Source organism: Orbicella franksi, chromosome 2 (genome assembly GCF_964199315.1).
Source record: "Orbicella franksi chromosome 2, jaOrbFran1.1, whole genome shotgun sequence".
Taxonomy (NCBI): Eukaryota; Metazoa; Cnidaria; class Anthozoa; order Scleractinia; family Merulinidae; genus Orbicella; species Orbicella franksi.
The window spans coordinates 17,939,681-17,947,836 of record NC_138146.1 but is presented as its reverse complement, the minus strand read 5'-3'; the positions used below and the strand labels follow the sequence as shown (position 1 = coordinate 17,947,836).

The 8,156-nt window shown below is 36.9% G+C and overlaps 1 long non-coding RNA gene across 1 annotated transcript; it reads right to left on the bottom strand.

The window, feature by feature from the left end:
* Nucleotides 1-1,516: 1,516 nt before the first annotated feature.
* On the bottom strand, nucleotides 1,517-3,369 carry LOC145478381 (uncharacterized). The gene is made up of 3 exons (XR_014048250.1): nucleotides 3,100-3,369; nucleotides 2,584-2,648; nucleotides 1,517-2,091 (listed from the first exon to the last, which is right to left on the bottom strand). It is a non-coding gene; the product is annotated as an uncharacterized LOC145478381 (long non-coding RNA).
* Nucleotides 3,370-8,156: the final 4,787 nt, after the last annotated feature.

Sequence of the window (8,156 nt, the reverse complement as noted above, 5' to 3'; positions counted from 1 at the left end):
ATAATATATACAATTCATACTATAGATTTTAGTTTTCAAACTTTGCTGACGGAAAAGAATTTCTGCACCGGTTATTAGTACATGTCAAATCTGACTGCAATCAAACAGCTGACTTCACGGTAACCAAGCAAGCGAAAACAATTCTTCCAAAACAAATTGAGTTATGTGATCAGCCAAAAAATAAGTTATAAATTGAAAAAGGCGACTATTTTTACAAAAGTTGCTCTAAAAAATCTTTTCTGTACGGTTAGTGCATGCTGAACTTGACTGTAATCGAACAGCAAAATTTGGCGAGATTCAAGCGACAGTTCCTACTGAGTTCACCTGAAGTCACAATTAAATCAAAAACAAACTGAAACGACGCGGAATATTCAGTTCAACAGCTTAGTTTTATGTAAAATTTCATTGATCTGCTACATGAAAGATTTTGACTGTATCAGTCAGCGAAATCTGTCGAAATTTAAAATAATAGTGGCTGACTGGACGGTGAAGAAGCCATCAACAATTTTTTTTCCAAAAACTGATAAAATTTAGTTTCATGGCTGGCCAAAGAAACGATCTACGTTATAAATTGACAGGATGCGTAGTTCAAAATTTGAGTGATCTGAGAGATTTGTGTAGTTTAAATATTTGCATGTCGAATTATGACAAATCAAACAGCGAATCGTGGCTAGATTTCAAAACAATTTCAGCTCACAGCGGTAAACAAGCAAACGATGATTTTCCAAAAATAATAAATTGAGTGTATATGGTCAGCAAATAATTTTTTTTTTGGTCTGTGGTTTCAATAACATGGATCCGCGTTCATTCAACTCTAAGTATAATTTCTCTTTCCTAATTCCTATACGTTTCTTGTTGCAACAGTTGTGAGAATTTGGCGATACATCAAGACAATATAATTAGATGCAGATTTTCTTGTCACTTTTCTGCTTGACAATAAACTGGTTTTGCATTTTGTGAGGATAAATTGATTGTCGATCAGTCACGGTTTCTAACAAAATTAGTAACTAAACTATTGTTCTTTACCAAACGAAAACTACTTGCACAAGCGTGATCCAGAATCTTCTTCATGTCAGCAGGCATCTGACGAATCCAAGAATCCAAGACAAGCCTTGAAAATCCACCAATGAGAGTCTATCAGAATCTTCCTGTAACCAGGAGACGCTAAGGAAAATAAGCAAAAGATCATGTCAGTACTTCTGCAACTGAATACATATTACACAAGTGTTTTACATTTGAGCGTATTTAATTATCATAAAGCCACTCTGACAAATCAATTAAAATTCCAAGAAAATAATCTGCTTGAAATCCCCCGAATATAATTTGTTTACCTCTCAGAAATCACGTGGTAATTAATTTGCATTAAAATGGTAAACGAACAGAAGCGGCCATATCTTGTGCGACCTATTGAAGGTCGTTCAAGGTCACTCAATCCCGGAGGGGAAGATATTAAGGTATTTCGCGTAGGCAAAAATTGTTTTTCTTGTATTCGCTGTTATTATGATGAAGGCCCACGGAAAATAAAATTCACTTTAATAAGTTAGTTATGGGTAGTCTAGAAACATGATGCTTGTAACAAGTCTACTTAAAACGAAGAATAACCCCAATAAAAGTCAACCGTAAAAATCTTCTAATATCGTCCTATCATTTTGTCAGCATTAAAATCCCGATAATATAGGACTAAGAAGAAAACTGATTCTTTTAATCTTCGTTTTTTATAATGTTTGTTTTTTAACAAATCTCCGTTGATCCTTGCGACTATGAGGTTGTCTTGTTCTAGTTCATATCTTGTGGCATGTAATGAAAACTAGTGGTCACCAAAGATTATTTTTCTGTAACGTAAGCGCACGGTGATTCGACGGAATTTTCCGACAATTTTAGCCAATAAAAATTTAAAGCAATCTCTTTCGTTGTGATTCGTTCACTGATCAGCAACCAACCAGCAAGAAACGCCCCGTGAAAACCTGCAGCCTTCAGACACCGAGGCCTATTTAGCATGCATGACCAGTAAACAAAGGTTTTAAAATTCGCAATTTTTGTTAAATCTTCATTTCATCGGTTTAAACCATGAGGGGCCACAGCAACACCAATCTAAAAAGTGAGCAAGAAAGCAGCATAAGTAATTACATCAATGATTATGTTTTAACAAAACCACGTTCTAAGAGAAACAAAATATCGTGCGAACATGTCGGCTTTCATCACTATAGAGCCGTGTAGAAGCCATAAAAACGGCAATAACAATGTCAGAAAAACAATTTCAATTCGTTTTTCCTCCTTGCTCTGGAAATTGAGACGTGCGCCGCATAGTGGGACTTGAATTCTGAACCTATTCTCTCATTTTCAAGCCTTTCAACTGTCTGACCAAGGCCGCATTAGTGAACTACAATGAATGCATTTTTTATCAATCTCACCACGTTGCCACCGTGACAAAGATACTAGTTGTTTGTGAAGAGAGCAAGTCAAATCATTTAACGAATTGTTTTGATGCAACTCCACATTCTCCGAGCTAGCATTGAAAGAAATTTGTGGCACACCGTAACAAGAATATAAACTTCCAGCAAGAGACTAAAAGGTTCAAGTTACCTGAAGTAATCGTGTCAGGGATCCTAATAGAATTTTGTCCGTTTTATCACCATTTCTCATCAGTTCTGCAAAAAGGATTAAAATGATTGTATGAATAATATGTGGTTGCTTTAAAGAATACCTAAGCATACAGGTTTCCCTAATCAATCTCGGCTGGTTCTGCTATAGAATAATAACACGTACTTCGAATAGATCATTTCGTTGCGTTGAAGCTGGTTTAATGGACGCTGAGAAAAATACCCGAATATCAAAATCCACTTCAGTGAAGAAGGACTCAATTTATAATAAGTCCCTTGCAAACGGTCTACTACAAGAGATCACCTTTCATCGAATGAATGTACGGACCCGGTCAGAAGTTCTAAATGTCGGCGTTCATTCACGAGTGGAGAAGGGATAACTACTATTGTGCAAGTGCTAATTATTCTGAAATGCTTACTATCAGAGTAAAACACGTTCGAGGAAGAAAACGCCAAGTTACCGCAACAAAAATACATTGGGTTTGAGTACAGTTCATACCTTTGCAAGACTCAAAAGACTTCCCACTCGAAACAAGTCGTTGCAAGGTTTGCTCATTTGAAGTTAGTTCTTTTCCCAGGTATCACTGTGTCTCGTAGCAGCTGGAAACGGAAGGACCATCCCAAATGAAGGCTTGCTACCTGTTACTAGAAGTGACCGAAGCCAAATTAAAAAGTCGAATTCTTGAAAGTTAAAGGATGATGTACATCCGAAGAACGCAACGCAGCAAAATGCTTCAGCACATGTATAATTTGCAATTTAAATTTTCGAACGTTTTGTAACCACGCACTGAATGCCTGATTAACTGCGATCATTTGATTGGTTTGTCATTTGATTTTAATATAAGTGCGGGATATTTAAGAGAAAATGAACAGAAATATCGAGCAAAGGGGGGCCTCGGTCAAAATTTAACTTACCCTTGTTTCGAGTTTATGGAGAGGTATTTATGAGTTTTCAAAGGTTTTGGGGTTCATTTTTCTAAATACGGCCTGCTTTCAGGAATAGTTGGGAAAATGGATTTCGCGCTCTCTCTGGCCAAAAACTGGCCGAATCAATAGGCAAAAAATACATTGCAAAAACGTCGTCGCGTTAGTTAAAATTATATCTTCGGAAATTAGATACTAATATTAAAAGAACAAGTTTTTGGCACGCTATATTTGTCTGTTTTTCGGTAGCTGTCACTGCGAAAAACATCCTTTGATGCTGTTGTAAAGCAAGTTTCAGTCTATAATTGCAAAAAGACTTTTCGTTATGTGGCTGAGCTCGAATCGAGCTCATTTTATGGCTATAAAGTGTCGAAATACTCTTCTTGTACGAGATATAAAAATTTGCTTGGGTTTTTCAGCGGGCGCTCTAAAAAACGCCACAAAAAACTGAGAATTTTCTCTGAAATTCCTACTTACTTGCATATTGTCACGGTAACGAAACACTGACTGAAAGTGAGCGAAAAGTGGTTTCAACTGTTGCGTCAGAAAATCCGCTTCTAATAGCAAAATATTGATTTAAAGTTTTTAATTCTGTTAATCCGATGTTGCGATAGATATGGTGATAAATTATTATACTTATATAAAACTAGTAGTAATAAAAGATTAGAGCAATGCGTTCACGCGCGTACTTTGCATGTTTGGTCTACCTTGGTGGCGATCGAAATTAAGTTTTATCGAATGACAGATAATGATATGCACGTGAAGTTGAAGCCTGCGGTAAAAGTTTTTTTAACTAATTAAGTATTAACTTTTACTGGACAAAATAGCTTCCAGGAAAGGCATTTGAACTGTTGGCGACACTTAGAAATCAGTTTCAGATCGCAACCACTTGTAACAAATATTTCTTTATTGGATACACGCTAATAAAGAGAGCCGAAATGAAAAAAGACATAATAAGTTGGATATACATATTACGGTCAGTCAGGTTTGATGTCCTTTCTCAAAAGGTCTTTTTACAATGACTTAACTTGGATTAAAGGAGAAAAAAAGACGATTGTGCGAAAAAATCTAAGTGGACTCCAACATAGATATAACAAAAAGAGTTCCCCTGCGGGGGCTGAACGCCATGCCTTTCCGAACCGAAGTTCGGAAATGTAGCCACTGGGTTACAGTGGGACTCCTTGAATTGGTTACCAAATGTAACGGTACCTATATGCACAAGAAATATAGTTTTTATTGACAGCCTCATCTTGCTTTTTAAAATATGATATAAAGAAAATGAAAGACCCTGCCTAAGTTATAGAGTCTTTTTTTTTGAATCCCTTATTGAGTCTTCCTTAAGAGGTCTTTTCAGCAATAACTTGGCTGAAACAAACAAACAAAAAAAGAAGATTGTAGGAAAAAGAAATGGAGTCCAACATCCAATATAAAAAAAAAAAAAACGGAGTCTCCCTGCGGAGACTGAACGCCATGCCCTTACGAACCGAACGTCGGAAATGTAACCACTGGGCTACAAGGGGATTCCTTGACTTAAGTAGCAAATTTGACGGCACCTATTTGAACATGAAATGTAGTTTATTGACAGCCTCATCTTGCTTTGGAAAATTTGCAATGAAGAAAATGAAAGACCTTACCTAAGTTCTCGAGTCTTTTATAAAACCCTTATTAAATCTTTCGCAAGGGAAAAACAATCTCCGGTAAGATTCCTTCTTTTGCAGTTCTTCGCTTACTGGATGCAAGCTAATAAAAAGAGTTTAAAAAAAGAAGATATAATAAGTTCAATATATTTTAGGGCGAGTCAGGTTTCTTGTCCTTCCTTAAAACGTCTTTTCGTCAAAAACTTGTTCAAACCAAAACAAACTAAAAAAGATTATAGGGACAAATATGAATAAAACGAACAAAGTCCCTCTGGAGGGGCTGAGCACCATGCCCTTCCGAACCGAAGCTCGGAAATGTAACCACTGGGCTACAGGAAGAATCCATGACGTGGTTGGGAAATTTAACGGTACCTATATGCACATGCAATGTACTTGTATTGAAAGCCTAATCTATCTTTGGAAAATGTGCTATAAAAGAAATGACAGACCTAATGGCCGACTAACCTCTCTATAACTTGCAGCCTCTCTAACCATTGTCTTTCTTCTAACAATAGTAGCTGGCCTTTATTTAACAATTCAGGCCATAAAAGTTGCCCGAGGAAAGCTTCAATAGCTTATAAGGTTTATTTCTGGGCTGAGCCCAAAAGCATTCAAACTAAACCCTTAAGCTTTTCAAATAGCTTTGCATCAATTTATAGAGTATTTTGAAATCCATTATTACATCTTTTCCAAACCGAAAACCATTGAAGTTCCAAATGAGATGCCTACTTTTTAAGGTCTTCACCTACTGGCTAGGAGCTAAGAAAGAGGGCTTAAAGCAAATAAAGGCATGGCTAGATGGGTAATTTACGCGTAGCAAAGTTCAGGATGTCTTTCTTTTAAAGTAATTTTTAACGCTAACTTAGTTCAAAGGGAAAAAGTAGAAAATTGTACGAAAAAGAACACTATTCAGTCCTACCCAATTACGAAAAGAAACAAAAGGGTCCCCCTGCGGGCGCTGAACGCGGGCCCTTCCGAACAGAAGCTCGGAAATGTAACCACTGGGCTACAGGGGGAATCCATGACGTGGTTGGGAAATTTAACGGTACCTATATGCACATGCAATGTACTTGTATTGACAGCCTAATCTATCATTGGAAAATATGCTATAAAAGAAATGACAGACCTAATGGAGACTAATCTCTATGTAATTCGCAGCCTCTCTAACCATTGCCTTTCTTCTAACAATAGTAGCTGGCCTTTATTTAACAATTCAGGCCATAAGTTGCCCGAGGAAAGCTTCAATAGCTTATAAGGTTTATTTCTGGGCTGAGCCCAAAAGCATTCAAACTAAACCCTTAACCTTTTCAAATAGCTTTGCATCAATTTATAGAGTATTTTGAAATCCATTATTACGTCTTTTCCAAACCGAAAAACATTGAAGTTCCAAATGAGATGCCTACTTTTTAAGGTCTTGACCTATTGGCTAGGAGCTAAGAAAGAGGGCTTAAAGCAAATAAAGGCATGGCTAGATGGGTATTTTACGAGTAGCCAGGTTCAGGGTGTCTTTCTTTTAAAATAATTTTCAACGCTAACTTAGCTCAAAGGGAAAAAACAGAAAACTGTACGAAAATGAGCACTGTTTAGTCCTACTGAATTACGAAAAGAAACAAAAGGGTCCCCCTGCAGGCGCTGAACGCGGGCCCTTCCGAACAGAGGCTCGGAAATGTAACCACTGGGCTACAAGGGGAATCCATGACGTTTTTTTTTGCAAGCAAAAAAAAAACAATTTCCTTCAATATTCGTGCGTTTGTAGTTCTTCGCCTATTGGATACAAGCTTATAAAGAGAGTTTAAATCAAAAAAGACACATAAGTTGGATATATTTTAGGGTTAGTTAGGTTTCTTGTCCTTCCTTAAGAGATTGTGGAGAAAAAAATATAGTGCAACAGGAATGTGCAAACAAAAAAAGGAGTACCTCTGCGGGGGTTAAACGTTATGCCCTTCCGAACCGAAGCTCGGAAATGTAACCACTGGGCTACAGGGGAACTTTAAATTTAACGGTACCCATATGCACATGAAATGTGGTTTTTATTGACCGCGTCATCTTGCTTTAGAAAATATGCAATGAAAAAAATGAAAGACCTTGCCTAAGTTATAGAGTCTTTTTTAAATCCCTTAATAAATTTTTCCTAAGCAAAAAAAAGTTAATATTTCCCCGAGGATTTGTTCTTTTGCAGTTCTTCGCCTATTTGATACAAGCTGATAAAGAGGGCTTAAATTAAAAAAAGACATAATAAGTTGGGTATATTTTAGGGTGAGTCAGGTTTCTTGTCCTTCCTTAAAAGGTCTTTTTATCAGTAATTTGGTTGAAATAAAAAAAAGAAGATTGAAGGGGAAAAAAATGGAATGCAACACAAATATGGAAAAAACGGAGTATCATGCCACTGCGGGGACTGAACCGCATGTCCTACCGAACCGAAGGTCGGAAATGTAACCACTGGGCTACAGTGGGACTCCTTGAATTGGGTAGCAAATTTAACGGTACCTATATGCACAAAAAATATAGTTTTTATTGACAGCATCATCTTGCTTTGGAAAATATGCAATGAAGAGAATGAAAGACCTTGCTTAAGTTATAGAGTCTTTTGCAAAAAAAAAAAAAAAAAAAAAAAAAAAAAATAGTATTTCCTTCGAGATCCATTCTTTTGCAGTTCTTCGCCCTTTGGATACAAGCTAATCAAAAGAGCTTAATTAAAAAAAAAAATTATATGTTGAATATATTTTGTGGTGAGCCAGGTTTCTTGTCCTTCCTTAAAAGGTCTTTTTATTCCTATGTTAGTTGAACCAAAAAACAAAACAAAGAAGATTGTAGGGGGAAAAATGAAGTCCAACACAAATATGAAAAAACAGATTCCCCATGCGGGGACTGAACGCCATGCCTTTCCGAACCGAAGCTCGGAAATGTAACCACTGGGCTACAGGGGGGCTCCTTGAATGGGGTGCATATTTAACGGTGCCTCTATGCACAAGAAATGTAGTTTTCATGACAGCCT